The sequence below is a fragment of the Jatropha curcas genome, chromosome 11, assembly GCF_041381405.1.
Source record: "Jatropha curcas cultivar XTBG-Jc1 chromosome 11, XTBG_Jcur_1.0, whole genome shotgun sequence".
In the NCBI taxonomy this organism is placed as follows: Eukaryota; Viridiplantae; Streptophyta; class Magnoliopsida; order Malpighiales; family Euphorbiaceae; genus Jatropha; species Jatropha curcas.
The window spans coordinates 25,987,328-26,005,209 of record NC_143161.1 but is presented as its reverse complement, the minus strand read 5'-3'; the positions used below and the strand labels follow the sequence as shown (position 1 = coordinate 26,005,209).

The following is a 17,882-nucleotide window of genomic DNA, read 5'->3' as shown; positions in this document are numbered from 1 at the left end:
TTTTGTTTGCTGAAGAATTTGACTGTTTTTTATGTGAGCGTTAATCAGTAGTTGAGTCCGTTGTCGGATTCCTTTGGAGGTTTGGTTAGTCTTGAGCAACACAATCAAGAGAGGAGGAGTGGCAAATGGGTTATTTTATCTCTTTTGCCACATTGGCATTTTACATCTAAAAATAGTAGGTTCACGTGTGCAAACACATAGGCGTTTGTGGTCCCAATCAGTCCCATTTGATATTTCGGTAGTCCATGTCATTAGGAGACATCAAATTGAAAAAAAAAAGTGTAAGTTTGGACTCTCAATTGTCAAAATTTTTCATTTAGCCACCAAAAATAGAAAAAATGACAAGTACCAGTACCAAAATTAACATTATCCCATATATAAACAAAACAAGCCATGTCATTTAAAAAAAAACCCAATAAAAAATAGAGAGATAGTTCACAAGAGACATAAAATAATCAATTAGAACGAAGTAATGATACTTCTAGTAAGCAAGAAATGAGATTTTAAATTCAATAAACAGTGATAAGACGATCCAAAAATAAGGAACAATGGAAAAAATAATATGTACCAATAAAAATAAAAAAAATAAAAAAGTTTTGGATTCTTTGAAACAACTCGAATTTTTATTTTCAAAGATTTTCCAATTAAATTTAATAAACCGACAGCTTGGAAATTTATTTTAATATTTTAATGCGAACACTGTGAGAAATCGAACAGAAAACCGATTGAAAAAGCCGAAAACCAATTGAAAATCAAAGATTTGGGTCGAATCGAACCGGTTCGACCCAAACCATCTAGAAACATCTCTTTCTTTTCTTTTTATCTCCAGCGCTGCACCTCTACTTCTCACCCTCACCAGCGCCCCACCTCCACTCCACCAACACAGCCACCGCGTCTCCTCCTCCCTTTCTTCTTCTTCTTCTTCTTCTTTCTTTCTTTCTTTCCTTTTTCTTTCTTTCTTTCCCTTTCTTCTTCCCTGCAACTGCGTCTGCGTCTGCGTCACTGCCAGCAACTCCAGCAGCTCCAGCAACGTCAGCCGATCACCACCGCGCGCCAGTTGCAGTCGCACCGCCTCCATCGCGCACAGCACCGCCTCGCCGCTCCTTCGCGCGCCACAGCCAGCGGCTCCACCTGCAGCAGCGCTTCATCCTCAGCCAGATCGCAGCGCCACAGCTCCTCGAGTTCATTGCGCCACCATCCTTGCTGTCCAATAGATCGCGCCACTTGCTCGCAGTCCCGATGCGCGTAGCTCCGATCTAGCACGCGTAAGCCTTTCCAATCTAGCAAAATTCAACAAAAATTATACTTGGGATCGCCCGGGTCCATCCAGTGCTCCTCCAAGACAACATCAAAGCTGGAATTTCGCTCTCTATCACTGTGAGTAATAATAAATAATGCATGTCAACACTGCATTTGCATAACATTACATTTTTATATATTTACATATTGTATTTTCTCAAATATATTATGTTATGATCACTATAATTATACTTATGCATAATTGTGCATTTGGATGAAATTGGTGTATTATGATAAATGAATTGTTTGATTATTTGTGCTGTGTATATACTGTGCTCTGTTTGTGTGGAGTTAGGATGAAGTGGGTCACCCTGGGTTTGTGAGGACGGTCGATAAATATGGATCCTGATGAACTGATGAAATTGGACCGTCGGCCGGGTAAATGGGAGATCGGCGCCCCCGTGTGCACCTGATGAATTGATGAAATGATGTTGATGAGATGGAAAAGAAAAGAGAGAATGTAAAATAAAATATTGAGAGGACTGGTCAAGTGAGGATTAGACCGGTCGGCCAGATATGGGGGATTGGCTCCCTGGGTGCACATGTTTGAGAGGATGGGCTGTTTGAGAGGACGGCTCGTCGGGGGTTTAGGTGACGCCACTGACTAATTTCCACGTGATGTGATTATTTGAAGGTGATATTGTTTGTGGGTGCTGATGTAATGTCATATGATTGACTGTTGTGTGTTCATTCAGTATACTAGGGTGCATTTTGTTTGACTGTATGTGGTGTGTATTATTTATTATTATTCACTGAGTTGCAAAACTCACCCCCCAACAAACCTCCCAGGTACTAGGAAGCAGCTGATTCGACTGGAGCTCTGCAATCTTCTCCGCAGAGTTATAAATGTAAACTTTATATTCCTGTTATTTAATTTTGGATGTATAAATTATTCTGTTATCAGATTATTCTTGGACTCCGCAGTTATAGGGTTGTGTATTAATATTGGACTTATTGTTAGCACTACACTATAAATTAAATGTTAGGTAATTAGCTGCAGGTGAACCAGTAAGCCCATAACGTGATTATAATTTATTGTGAATAGGCCCTGGTTATACATTATGTGTTATTTGAGTTTGGGCCAGATGTTTGTATATGGGTTACTGTTTTGATGAAATTGGAAAAGATAGGTAGACATATTGGATAATTTAGGCTTACTACGGGCCTCGGGGGCCTTAAGCTTACCTGGGCCCTAGTGCCGGTCCGGCCCATGGAAACGGGTCGTGACAAAGGTGGTATCAGAGCAAAGGTTCATAAGTCTAGGTGTAACTGCGGAGTAATTCCCGCCATGTCTTGACATAGTCTTCCTTGCTTTCCTCTTCAGCGTTGTTCGCAGTCAGGTTAAAGTCAAGTTGTTTAATAATTAAATTTGTATCCTTGTTCTTTAGAGATGTGATTTAGTTACTGATGCTAAGGGGATGGTTTAAACAAAAACCCTTTTATGGAATAAATAATATTCATATATAATTTAAGTATGTAAGAAGATAAGATATATAGGATTAATAAGTTGAGGTTAGTTGATGAAAGTGTGCTATTTTTATTTAATACGTGTTGAATGTGGAATACATATTTAAGAATGCATGAATGTGTGTATAGGTGTGCTTGCGGAATTGAGAATGAGTTGCTAATAATTTAACAAGAGAACTAAATGATTCGGATTCGAGGACATCAGAATCTATTTAATTAGAGTATTGAATGAGTATATGAATTTGATGGAATTTACATGATGTTGGTTAGTGGAATTTCTTATATTTATTGAGATAAATATTTTCTGGATGAAATGGATATATATGATTTTTAGAAGGTCTGAATGTTGAAGGATTTGGTGCGATTTGGTATAATAATTGGTGATGAGTATTTTTCATAAAGAATAATATTGGTGGAATTATTATATGAAGTGAGTTTTATTTATGAGTAATTACTGCTTGGTGGGACAAAGTGTATTGTAGCATTCATCAGCTATTTCGTTTCAAGTGTATGAATGTAGGGAATAATATAAATTATTGTGGTTATAAGAAAAGTAAATTGTGATTCTTAGTAAAAGATAAACTACTTTAATCATGATGTACTTAGTGGTGGATATTGTGTGGATTGTGGCATCTTATGGTTTAATATGGTACAAGTAAGAATTAAATCTAATGGTATTTAGCCTTTTGATATTTAAAATAATTGTTGCACACTCGATGGTATGTGAATTACAAACAATGATTTTTGTTTTATGGGAGATTCTATGATCTGAGAAGGAGTTAATGACTCCATAAGGGAATTAAGGTACTTATGTTATGTAAATAGTGGGCTATGATGATTAAGTGTATTGATGAATGACATCGGACATGGAGAGATAATTGTCCAATTATTGAATTGATATAATACTAATGAAATAGATAAGTAAGGATGGATCTAGTCCTGTTATTGTTTGGATATTAAGAAAAGAATCAATTACAGAAACGTGAAGGGTATAAATTAATATGATTTAAATGAGGATAGTCAGTAATTAGAGGTTTAATAAATTAAGGATTATGAGTAACAAGATTTGATAAAACTAGAAATAGTGATACCTCAGCAGCTTTAAGATAAAGACTTCTATACTTTGGGAATTCATGAGTGTATTAGACGGGACATAAGTAAGACCCTAGTATATGTAGGATGTTTAATAAGCCAGACTAAGTTTATGGATCTAGTATAATAAAATGAAAGTAAAAGATAATAGAGGAAACTAGTGGACTTGGGATTGGAACGCTATTATGTTGGGTGATAATTATATTAGAAAATGATAATTAGAATATAATTTGAAGGAGAATAATATTTGTGTAATTGTAAAGTTTCTTGTTATATTGTTAAAAAAAAAAAAAAAAAAAAAAAAAAAAAAAAAGAGATAAGGTGGATATTAAGAATTTAAATGATCATAAATAGTAATTTTATGCTGTAAATAAATTTAAAATTTATAAAAATTTAGAAAGTTAACAGATGTTTTAGAATAAGTAGTTAAGACTATGTAGTTAAACAAAAAAAAAAAGGAGCGAAATATTATTAAAGATATAATGATGGAACATGTATACCATTGAAGGTAGGAAAAATGGCTTTGAGGTTTAAAATAATTATCACTGTTGATGATAATTCTAATAGGATATTAAATAAATAATTGATAATGTTATAACCAAACTTTTGAGTTGAGTTAATCGGGTCTTTGCGAGGTGAGTTTCGAGAATTTAGTGGTTCATGAATAGTAAATTTAAATCTAAAAAGAGATCAAAGGTAGGAAGTTATTGAATGTCTTATGTTAAACAAATAGATAAATGATTCGAGGATTGTAATCCCGATGACAAAAGAATTTAGTACTTATATTCAGAAAGAAAGATAGACTTTCTATTGGAGAGAAAGAGAGAAGAGAATTTTGACTACTGTAATTTGATAGCATCTAGTTGGAATAATAGTTGATAAAGGATCACGGGACTTAGCTTGAGACGACAACGAATGTAAATAAATTTAATTTCTTGACGTAAAGCAATTAAAATAAGGAATTTCTATTGATTAGTGCAACTTTTGCAAGTTGCTTGTTTTATTAGATAAAGAAGGGAAGTTATATTTATGTCCTTGGTAGAACATGAAGGTAATTAGAGTATTTTCATTCATTAGTAAGCAAGCTGAGTTTTAATTTACCATTTGCATGGAACAGTGAAACTTGGTATAAGAAGGAAAAGGTGAATTTGGGATAGTTTTAACAAATTAATGAAGAGAATACATGTTAGTGTTTGAAGACTAAGGATATAAACTAGAGGATTATTGGATGTGATAACAGGATGGTCTAAGACTACATCTTGATTATATTGGAGTGCCAACTCATGTGTGTCGATCAGATCACTAATCAATTCAAATTGCTCATGGGACTATTGAGGTACCAATTAGAGCGAAAATTATTGATACATAATGTAGAGTCAATGTAAACCTACTCTGAATTCCTTAGCAATTGGTAGCAATTATGATTGAATGAATAGAATTGTGTTGTAAATGGTAGTTTGCGACATATCTAATGGTTTAAGGAAATATTTAATTAGTTAGGTGCATTTGAGGACTGGTACATTGAAACTCAGATGTTGAGGAATTCAATGAGCTATTAACCCTGTTTGGAGTAAAGAATATAGAGAGAACATAATTAAGGTTGAAAATCTTCCTAGATCGTATTAGGTATAAATTTTACAATTTTGGAGGTGATAGACATTATGATAGACTTGGAGAAAAGGAATAACCCTATGATATTATTATCTGAATATTCTTTAAGAATTCATGGGATTAAGAATAAACATAAAACAATGGACATAGTGTAATCAGGAATTAGATTATAGGTTTAATATCCTTAATCTCATACTTAGCTAGAGCAAAGGCACTACTTGTTTAGGATTTCTGGATACGTAGACCTAGGTAAATTGGATATAAATTACGGTTTGGAGAATTTTACATCTTGATTAAGCTTGTAAAAAAAAAAAAAAATGTAGACTGGATTTCATGATGGAATGGAGTATAATAGAACTGTGTTTGCGAATTTTAGAAAATAAATTAAGAATTATTCGGCATGGCAACAACTAATTTGGCTAGTTGCATAAGTTGTTGTCATAATTAGTTAAGAAATGGTATGATATGATAATTCGGGAAGAAGGATAGAGAGGTTAATAACTAAAATAGAGACTTGATTGTGAATTGAAATTTTCTCTATATAGTCGATGTATTGTTTGTTTTTATGAGAATTCTCATTAGTAGGAATTGAGAATAAATTATATATCTTTTGTTGGAAAATAGTTAAGTTGATAAATATGTGATGAGATTGGGATAGAAGTCAGTATATCCTATCAGTTGATAGCACTTAGCTAGAGAAATGTCATGATTTTGTTTGAAATAAGCTTGTAGTAATACCATGAATTTGTTCTCTTTAATTGGAAAGGATTGAACGGTATTTAATGGTAGAATTGATAATAATAATAAGGATTCTAAATTGGAATAGTAATAAATTTGATTGAATATGTGGATTCTTATATCAGTAAGATTACATAATGGGTTGGTGTATGAGTTTCTTATGGAGTGATGATCATTGCCTATGATAGCTAGTGAGAGAATAAATGACGATACACCAATGTAAGGACACATGATATAGAGCTAATGAGATCAATAACCCTTACTTGAGCAGATGTTATAAGTGAATAAAATTCTTACGTGTAAAGGTAAATATTAGTGTCGAATCTGTGCTTTAAGTTATGAATATTTGACTTGAGGTGACAACTTGTAGACATAGTATGATTCACGTTTAAATTAACTTTAGGGATGGACTTATCTTATAATCATCTTACCCTCTCTATAAATTAGATTTTCTTCCCAGGTCTGTTCATTGGTTTGTCTTAATTATTAAATTTAAGAAAAATTAGATTCACCACTCTGACTAACGAACTTGCAACTTTATGTGAGAAGCATAACCACCATTGTCGTAAACAATTATTGTATCCTAGTTTCTTGTTATTTTCAAAATTCGAGGACGAATTTTTTTTAAGGGGGGAAGACTGAAACAACTCGAATTTTTATTTTCAAAGATTTTCCAATTAAATTTAATAAACCGACAGCTTGGAAATTTATTTTAATATTTTAATGCGAACACTGTGAGAAATCGAACAGAAAACCGATTGAAAAAGCCGAAAACCAATTGAAAATCAAAGATTTGGGTCGAATCGAACCGGTTCGACCCAAACCATCTAGAAACATCTCTTTCTTTTCTTTTTATCTCCAGCGCTGCACCTCTACTTCTCACCCTCACCAGCGCCCCACCTCCACTCCACCAACACAGCCACCGCGTCTCCTCCTCCCTTTCTTCTTCTTCTTCTTCTTCTTTCTTTCTTTCTTTCCTTTTTCTTTCTTTCTTTCCCTTTCTTCTTCCCTGCAACTGCGTCTGCGTCTGCGTCACTGCCAGCAACTCCAGCAGCTCCAGCAACGTCAGCCGATCACCACCGCGCGCCAGTTGCAGTCGCACCGCCTCCATCGCGCACAGCACCGCCTCGCCGCTCCTTCGCGCGCCACAGCCAGCGGCTCCACCTGCAGCAGCGCTTCATCCTCAGCCAGATCGCAGCGCCACAGCTCCTCGAGTTCATTGCGCCACCATCCTTGCTGTCCAATAGATCGCGCCACTTGCTCGCAGTCCCGATGCGCGTAGCTCCGATCTAGCACGCGTAAGCCTTTCCAATCTAGCAAAATTCAACAAAAATTATACTTGGGATCGCCCGGGTCCATCCAGTGCTCCTCCAAGACAACATCAAAGCTGGAATTTCGCTCTCTATCACTGTGAGTAATAATAAATAATGCATGTCAACACTGCATTTGCATAACATTACATTTTTATATATTTACATATTGTATTTTCTCAAATATATTATGTTATGATCACTATAATTATACTTATGCATAATTGTGCATTTGGATGAAATTGGTGTATTATGATAAATGAATTGTTTGATTATTTGTGCTGTGTATATACTGTGCTCTGTTTGTGTGGAGTTAGGATGAAGTGGGTCACCCTGGGTTTGTGAGGACGGTCGATAAATATGGATCCTGATGAACTGATGAAATTGGACCGTCGGCCGGGTAAATGGGAGATCGGCGCCCCCGTGTGCACCTGATGAATTGATGAAATGATGTTGATGAGATGGAAAAGAAAAGAGAGAATGTAAAATAAAATATTGAGAGGACTGGTCAAGTGAGGATTAGACCGGTCGGCCAGATATGGGGGATTGGCTCCCTGGGTGCACATGTTTGAGAGGATGGGCTGTTTGAGAGGACGGCTCGTCGGGGGTTTAGGTGACGCCACTGACTAATTTCCACGTGATGTGATTATTTGAAGGTGATATTGTTTGTGGGTGCTGATGTAATGTCATATGATTGACTGTTGTGTGTTCATTCAGTATACTAGGGTGCATTTTGTTTGACTGTATGTGGTGTGTATTATTTATTATTATTCACTGAGTTGCAAAACTCACCCCCCAACAAACCTCCCAGGTACTAGGAAGCAGCTGATTCGACTGGAGCTCTGCAATCTTCTCCGCAGAGTTATAAATGTAAACTTTATATTCCTGTTATTTAATTTTGGATGTATAAATTATTCTGTTATCAGATTATTCTTGGACTCCGCAGTTATAGGGTTGTGTATTAATATTGGACTTATTGTTAGCACTACACTATAAATTAAATGTTAGGTAATTAGCTGCAGGTGAACCAGTAAGCCCATAACGTGATTATAATTTATTGTGAATAGGCCCTGGTTATACATTATGTGTTATTTGAGTTTGGGCCAGATGTTTGTATATGGGTTACTGTTTTGATGAAATTGGAAAAGATAGGTAGACATATTGGATAATTTAGGCTTACTACGGGCCTCGGGGGCCTTAAGCTTACCTGGGCCCTAGTGCCGGTCCGGCCCATGGAAACGGGTCGTGACATTCTTGAAGTAAAAAATGAGATTTCAGATTCAGTAACCAATGAATAGAACGATCCAAAAATAAGTAACAATGGAAAAAATAATGTACCCATAAAAATAGAAAAAAAAAAAGTTTTGAATTCTTGAATATACCTGCTGTAAACTTGAACCAGAACCAGAGATCAGTGGAGAGGGAGAAGGATTTGAGTGTGTATAAGAATTTATAATCTCAAAATCTCTAGTGGATGCCTAATTTGATGAACTCATGCTTGATCCTTCCTCTCTCGTGGATCAATCTTGTTATTTTGTTAACTAATCTAGTGAAATATATGTGAGGAGAGGAAAACTGTATTTTGGAGTTTTACTAATTGGAGGGTATCAAAATTTGGGGTTTTTAGCGATTAAAATAATGTTATAGTGTTTTTCAATTTCAAAACATTTAATAAAATAAAAAATAAAAAATAAAAGTTTTGACAGCGTGAGATACACCACCAGAGCCTAGGGGAAAAATAAGGCAATTTGGTCTGGTTTTTGCATGAGTTTTTAGTCTAAAAAGGTGAATTATGTGCAAATCGAATATGGCCTCCAAGTTCAAGGGCAAATTGAGCTTTTTTTTTTTCTTGATTTTTTATTTATTGTTTAAATACTTGAGTATAAAGTTCATTTTTTTACATTATTTTAATTAAAATTTCAACTTTAGTTTACTTTTTGGGTGAAATTATAACAAATCAATAAGTCAGGATCTTATAATTCACTTTTAGAGTGCAATATCACCTTAAAAGCAAATTGGAGTGTAATTGCAATAGATTGATATGTCCAGGATATAAATGTTGATTTAAGTGAAATTGCAACTACTCAAAAAGTTTAAAATAAAACTGAAAGTTAGGATATTTAAAATATTAGTTTTCAAACATACAATTAAATGTTAAATTTGAAATAAACTCTACCAAAAATTGAAAGATAATTAAATAATTTGTTTATTTATATACATAATATTTGATTTACAGTTTATTTAAATTTCCAAAATTCAAAAACCAAATTAAATCATAAAATATGTTTTTAAAATTTTTTATGACCAAACCCAATTATTTAGAGAGTACCAGATCAAAATCACCAAAATCAATGTAATTTGACTAATATTATTAAAAATAATATCTCAAGTAAATACTTCTTCCCCTTCTTTGTAGTCACATGAGTATACAAAATACACTAGGTTTTTTTTTTCCAAATAAATAACAAAGCAATTAATTAGCACACAAATTTAAAATTAAAAAAATAAAATAATAAAAGGAAAATGAAAGTGATAAAAAAAGAAACGACAACAAGGCAGGGATAAGATTTCACACATACACATACACATACACACACACACCGGGCGTCAGTGATTCAACCCATGTCATATCATGTCAACTTAAAACGGTCCCACCATAAAACACCCTCCGTTTGCCGTTTTGAAAAGTGCTAATTCAAATGCTTTTGAGGAAGTGACGCAAATAAGAGAATAACAAAATTTATATTAAATTGCTATTTAATCCCTTCATATATAATTTAATTGTTACTTCATTCTTTATTTAAAAAATGCATTAAATTATCAGTTTGTTTAAAAATAAACAACACCTATTAATTCTTATAGACAAAGATCAAAATGTTTTTAACACGGGAAGTGATGGGAGCGGGTATAAAGCGAAAACAACCCTCTTTGAAACCATATGAGGCAAACTAAAAACATTATCGAACAAATCAATAAACTGACCTCTTGAAGCGCACAATCGCTCACTGGTCTTCTTTCTAGAGATATTGGAGTCACCCACGATCTTCTGTAGTAATCCCTAACTATCTCTCTTTTGGAACTCTCTGAGTGGCAGAGAATAGAATAACGTGCGTCCCTTTATTCTTAGGGTTTTGCAATTTTATATTAAAAAAAAACTCTCTTCGATAGGAAGATATTTTTTAATATAAAATAAATTAAATAAAAAATTATTTAATTAAAATAATTATCAATTATTTTAAAACTATATAATTTATCTATTATTTAATACACCCTTAACTTTCCAAATAATTAGGGCACTACAGGGACCGCAGGAATAAAATAAATCAGGCTACTAATTATAATAAGAACCTATGTAGACCAACATATTCTTATTATAATTAATCATGAATTATTCCACTAAAAACTCATGACTGAACTCCTTATTTATTTTACAATTCCACAACATAATAAAATAATGTTCCCCACGTTAAGATTACAGATGCTGTCATTTAAATAATTTACTGACAATTTATTTAAATCACAATATAACTTCAAGATTGTCGCTCAACTTATTTCATGTGTCGGATTCAATATCCACCTGCAGGGTTTACACTATGAAACCTTATAAGCTTACTTAAAGTGCATCATCAATCTCTAAACCGAGACATGGATTCTATTATTAATTAATATTTCACAAACACAAAATATCTTTGCCCAATTCACCGAGAATATTATTCCAATAATGAAACTCACCCTTTAATGAATCAAAGCACAAGACAATCAATGTTTGCTCATATTAAAATAAATCAAGATTAAGAACAATAAACATTATTTCTAATGTCCTAGAGAATATGTTTAACAGTCAGTACTAAACATCCATTCTCTACTTGGTCCAATTAAATACATACAAAATGTACTAATCACAATTATTGTTCATATGCTAATAACATTTATTTAATGCAAATTTCCAATTAAATACAAAGAAATAATTGTCAATAGAAAATCATTCATAGCTATACTATTACATATGCATGGTTAATAGTATATCTCTATCAATCTCCCACTTAGACTCATAACCATGCATCTATAACTTTAACTCCCATTCCTTCTACATGACTGTCAAAAGTCTTTGCTGGTAAGCTTTTTGTAAAAGGATCTGCCAGGTTGTTTTCCGATGCAATCTTTGTCACTACCACATCTCCCCTTTGAACTATGTCTCGTATCAAATGATACTTCCTCTCAATGTGTTTTGCCCTTTTATGGCTCCGTGGCTCCTTCGAGTTTGCAACTGCCCCACTATTATCTCAATAAAGTGTAATAGGCAATTGCACTGAAGAAACTACGCCTAGATCCATAAGGAAGTTCCTAAGCCATACAGCTTCCTTTGCAGCTTCAGAAGCTGCCACATATTCAGCTTCCATGGTGGAGTCAGCAACACAAGTTTGCTTAATACTCCTCCAACTCATGGCTCCACCTCCCAAGACAAAAACATTACCAGAGGTTGACTTCCGAGAGTCCTTATCAGTCTGAAAATCCGAATCTGTATACCCAATGGGTACAAGATCGTCAGATTGATAAACTAACATATAATCCCTAGTCCTTTTCAAGTACTTGATTATATGCTTGACTGTAGTCCAGTGTTCTCGCCCAGGATTAGATTGAAATCTGCTAACCATGCCAACAGCAAAACAGATATCAGGTCTAGTACACAACATTGCATACATAAGGCTTCCAACTGCAGAAGCATATGGAACTGCCTTCATGTTCTCTATCTCCTCAGGTGTCTTAGGACATTGGTCCTTAGATAGAGTGATTCCATGTCTGAAGGGAAGAAAACCCTTCTTGGAATCCTGCATGCTGAAACGAGCAAGAATGGTATCAATATAAAGTGCTTGAGATAAGCCAATCATCCTTTTCTTGCGATCTCGCATAAGCTTAATCCCAAGAATATGAGCAGCCTCTCCCAAATCCTTCATATCAAAACGTTGGGATAGCCAATCTTTGACAGAATTCAACATACCTACACAATTCCCTATAAGCAGAATATCATCCACATATAGTACCAGAAAAACAACCTTACTACCATTCCATTTCTTATACACACAAGACTCATCATGACACTGATCAAAGCCAAAACTTTTAATCGCCTGGTCAAAACAAGTATTCCATGACCTAGATGCTTGTTTAAGCCCATAAATGGACCTATTCAATTTGCAAAGCAAATTTTCTTGTCCATTGTTTATGAAACCTTCTGGTTGCTTCATATAGATGCATTCATCAAGACTTCCATTTAGGAAAGCTGTCTTGACATCCATTTGCCAAATCTCATAATCATAATGAGCTGCAATGGATAGAAGAGTTCTAATAGACTTTAGCATGGCTACCGGCGAAAAAGTTTCCTCATAATCGATCCCTTCTTTCTGAGTAAACCCTTTCGCAACAAGCCTTGCCTTATAAGTTTGCACTTTACCGTCTATACCCCTCTTTTTCTTATAGATCCACTTGCATCCGATAGGTTTAACCCCTTCAGGTGGTTCTACAAGTTCCCAGACTTGATTAGAGTACATGGACTCCATCTCAGATTTCATAGCTACAAGCCACTTATCAACATCATTATCTTGTAGTGCTTCATCGTAACAGACAGGTTCAATATTCACTTCTTCAGGGATTCTATCAAAAGCTTCTCTCAAAAGTGTATATCGAACCGGTGGTCGTCTAATTCTCCCACTACGACGAAGTACTATAGGTTCTGCAATCACACCTTCATCTTGCTGTGGCTGTAAAGCCGGCAAGTCCATGACTGGTGGGACTACATCTTGATCATGTTCTGGAACTTCAACATGTCTGTCATCACCAGGAGGCAATGAAATGTTAGAAGCCCCAACATTGTGCTCTTGTATATTTGGATCAACAGCTGCCACTTCAGTTTCTACATAACTCCCACTACTTTCAGGTGGTAGTGAAATGTTAGGTACTGAATATTCAGGCTGATGTTGATTTACTGGTCGACTAACATTTCTTCCACTACGACTAGGCAATGGAATGTCAGCTTCAACCATTGATGGTTTAGGTTGTTGTTCTAATGGAAAGGTTCTAGTTGGTATATTTTCTCCTCTCAATTCATACAAGGCTAATTGACTTTTGGGAATATGGTTTTTAATATAGTCTTCCTCAAGATAATGTGCATTGGTGCTAACAATGACCGTTTTATCTTGAGAACTATAAAATAAACCACCTTTCGTTCCTCTAGGATATCCAATAAAGAAGCATAAGTCTGTTTTTGATTCCAACTTGTCTGCTTTCCCTTTCAGCACATGGGCTGGACAACCCCACATCCGAACATGTCTTAGACTTGGCTTTCGCCCAGTCCACAGTTCTGCAGGAGTTTTAGGTACTGACTTAGATGGAACCAAATTCAGAATATATGCTGCTGTTTCTATGGCATACCCCCAAAACGAAATGGGCAAATCTGAATAACTCATCATTGATCGAACCATTTCCATAAGCGTCCTATTTCTTCTTTCTGCTACACCATTCTGTTGTGGCATACCAGGTGCAGACAATTGTGAAGTAATTCCTTGTTCTGATAAATAAGTAATGAATTCCCTAGAGAGGTATTCGCCACCACGGTCAGACCGTAACGACTTGATATATTTTCCATGTCGTTTCTCCGTTTCTGCCTTGAACTCTTTGAATTTCTCAAAGCATTCAGACTTACGGCGCAACAGGTAAATGTATCCATATCTTGAGTAATCATCTGTGAAAGTCACAAAATACTCAAAACCACCCCTAGCTTGGACACTCATTGGACCACACAAATCAGAATGAATTAATTCAAGTACATCATTAGTTCTATTACCCTTTATAGGAAAAGGCCTCTTAGTCATTTTACCTTCTAAACAAGATTCACAGGTTGGTAGTGCCTCCACTTTCAATGAACTCAATGGTCCATCCTTGACCAACCTAGAAATCCTATCTAAATTAATATGACCAAGCCTTAAATGCCACAAATAGGTATGACTAAATTCAATAGGACGTTTTCTTTTCAATGGAACAATGACATCAAAGTTATTAACTTCAGAATTAGGAATTTGCAGTTCAGGTGAAACTTTGAGAATAAAAAGATCATCAATCATTGAGCCAGAACATATCATTTGTTTTCTAAATTTAATAACGACAGAATCATCATAAAATTCATTAAAACAAACCGAATATCCATTCTTGCTCAAACTAGAAACTGAAATTAAATTCCTTCTAATTGAAGGTACATATAAAACATCCTTCAAAAACAATGTTCTATTATTCTCAAAATTCAAAGAAACATTTCCTATAGCTAGAACTGCAACTTCTGTGCCATCTCCCAGAAAAATGCTTACATCTCCTTTATTTAGCTGACGAGTTACCTGAAACTGCTGCAATGAATTGCAGACATGATTAGTGGCTCCAGAATCTACACACCATTGGAGTGTAGTCAACACCGCTAAACAAGTTTCAACTATCAGCATATAAAACAGAGACATACCTTGCTTCTTCTTGGCTAACCATGTTGGACATTGTGACTTCCAGTGCCCAGGTTGCTTGCAGTGAAAACACTTACCCTTAGGCTTTTTCACAGCAACACTTGCACTAGTAGATGCAGCACTTGTTTTAGGCTTAGCCTTGTGAGCATTTTTCTTCTTCTTACCCTTGTTCTGGGCAGAAGAAGAACCTCACTCAACATTAAGCACAACAGGTGCAGCTCCTTGCTTAATGATAGTCTTAGCAGCCACCAGCTCATTCAGCAACTTAGACAGAGTGAAATCCATCTTATTCATGTTATAGTTCAAACGAAACTGCTGAAAACTGGCTGGCAAAGTGTTCAAGATCATTTCTATCTGTGTAGCATTGTCAACCTCAGCACCAAGAACCTCCATGTTATTCAGAAGACTCATCATCTTCAAGACATGAGTTCTAACTGGGGTCCCCTCCTCCATTTTGGAAGTAAGAATCTCCCTCAGTGCGTTTTGCCTTGCTGCACTAGTTTGATCTCCAAACATCTCCTTGAGATTTTCGAGCATGTCAAAAGCTGTGTCCATCGTCTGATGCTGATGTTGCAAAACATTTGGCACAGAAGCCAAAATGTAACATCGCGCCATCTCATCAGCTTTAACCCATTTCTGGTAAGCTCTGGTGACCTCCTCAGAGGCACCCTCACCGGGTTTTTCAGGACAAACTTCAGTAAGCACAAACTTATACTCCTCAGCAGTAAGCAAAATGTCCAAATTCTTCTTCCAGTCAACATAGTTTGGACCCTCAAGTTTGTTTTGGGTTAAGATGTTTGCAAGGGGACTGAATGATGCCATTTCTATATCATGCATTAAACAAAAATAGCATATCAATAATAAACGTTCAATAAATCAAAATTGCAAATATACAACATTGATATCACAATTCAAAAAAAATACACATTCACAACATTCATGAATAGCAACCTCGATGGGAGAATTCAACCAATCACATGTTTTGCATATTATAATTAGATAAGACCGGCACATACTACTCGATGGGAGATAACATGCCTCTTAAATTAACATTAATGTGTGAGAAAATATTACATCTGATTCATGTCACTAATTAATTTACTCAGATGGAGAGTTAAATCAATACAGACAAATTAGACTAGTTCAGTAATTATATTAAAACATGACATCTTCCAATGGGGAAGAAATGCAAATAATTACAACTAGAAAGTAATAAAAAACCACTCACAAATTAATTCATATAATTAAAATAAATTAATTATAATCAAAATTGCAAAATAATATATTTTTAAGACAATTTTGCAAATAAAATTAACATTTTTGGTTGAAAATGTTAAAAATTTAGTGTTCTGGTCTATTTATGCAAAAAATTAAAACATTCTGGGTTTATCTTGCAAAAGCAGAAAAATTCTGGGCCATTTCGCAAATTTCAGAACTTGTTTGGACTATTTTGCATAAAACAGAAACTATTGGGCCAAAATTGCAAAAATCGAAAATAGTCTAGGCAATTTTAATAAAACCAGAAACAATCAGGCTCACTTTATAATTTAAATAACTCCAGGGGGCCAAAACGGAATAACTGATACTTTCTGGGTCAAAATGTAAAAAATTAAAATCCAGAGGTTAAAATATAATAAACAGAAAGATTCAGGGTCAAAAAAAAATAAAAACTTAAAGATCAGGGGTTAAAAATATAAAATTTAAAAAAATTGAGGGACCCGACGGGAATTTTGGCAAGCAGCAGCTTCTTCTTCACGAAGAAGCCCTAGCCGCCGCTGCCCCTTTTCCCTTCAACCTCCATTTACTGATCTTTTTTTTTTTTTTTTTTTTTTCGTCTTTTCTTGCCCCTCTCCTGTTCATCGAAACAAAACCCAATATATATATATATATATATATATATATATATATATATATATATTTTATATTAATGCCCATTAAAAACCACAGTTTCAAAAACAAAGGTTGTATCAGGTACTGTACTTTTGTGCTGCTGTCCTTCAAAAACTCTTGAAGCTCTTGTAACCATGTACCAATCAAACAATCAAAACAGATTATAGATACACGATTGAAACATGACAAAATAGCCACCATCATAAGTTTCGTATGGCTCTGATACCAATTGATGGGAGCGGGTATAAAGCGGAAACAACCCTCTTCGAAACCATATGAGGCAAACTAAAAACATTATCGAACAAATCAATAAACTGACCTCTTGAAGCGCAGAATCGCTCACCGGTCTTCTTTCCAGAGATCTTGGAGTCACCCACGATCTTCTGCAGTAATCCCTAACTATCTCTCTCTTGGAACTCTCTGAGTGGCAGAGAATAGAATAACGTGCGTCTCTTTATTCTTAGGGTTTTGCAATTTTATATTAAAAAAAAAACTCTCTTCGATAGGAAGATATTTTTTAATATAAAATAAATTAAATAAAAAATTATTTAATTAAAATAATTATCAATTATTTTAAAACTAAATAATTTATCTATTATTTAATACACCCTTAACTTTCCAAATAATTAGGGCACTACAGGGACCGCAGGAATAAAATAAATCAGGCTACTAATTATAATAAGAACCTATGTAGACCAACATATTCTTATTATAATTAATCATGAATTATTCCACTAAAAACTCATGACTGAACTCCTTATTTATTTTACAATTCCACAACATAATAAAATAATGTTCCCCACGTTAAGATTACAGATGCTGTCATTTAAATAACTTACTGACAATTTATTTAAATCACAATATAACTTTAAGATTGTCGCTCAACTTATTTCATGTGTCGGATTCAATATCCACCTGCAGGGTTTACACTATGAAACCTTATAAGCTTACTTAAAGTGCATCATCAATCTCTAAA

The 17,882-nt window shown here is 34.7% G+C and overlaps 2 long non-coding RNA genes across 2 annotated transcripts; both read left to right on the top strand.

The window, feature by feature from the left end:
- Nucleotides 1-661: 661 nt before the first annotated feature.
- On the top strand, nt 662-2,341 carry LOC149492831 (uncharacterized). Its single transcript, XR_016318693.1, has 2 exons — nt 662-1,377; nt 2,089-2,341. It is a non-coding gene; the product is annotated as an uncharacterized LOC149492831 (long non-coding RNA).
- Nucleotides 2,342-6,079: 3,738 nt separating this feature from the next.
- Nucleotides 6,080-8,581, top strand: LOC110008762 (uncharacterized). The gene is made up of 2 exons (XR_016318734.1): nt 6,080-7,617; nt 8,329-8,581. It is a non-coding gene; the product is annotated as an uncharacterized LOC110008762 (long non-coding RNA).
- Nucleotides 8,582-17,882: the final 9,301 nt, after the last annotated feature.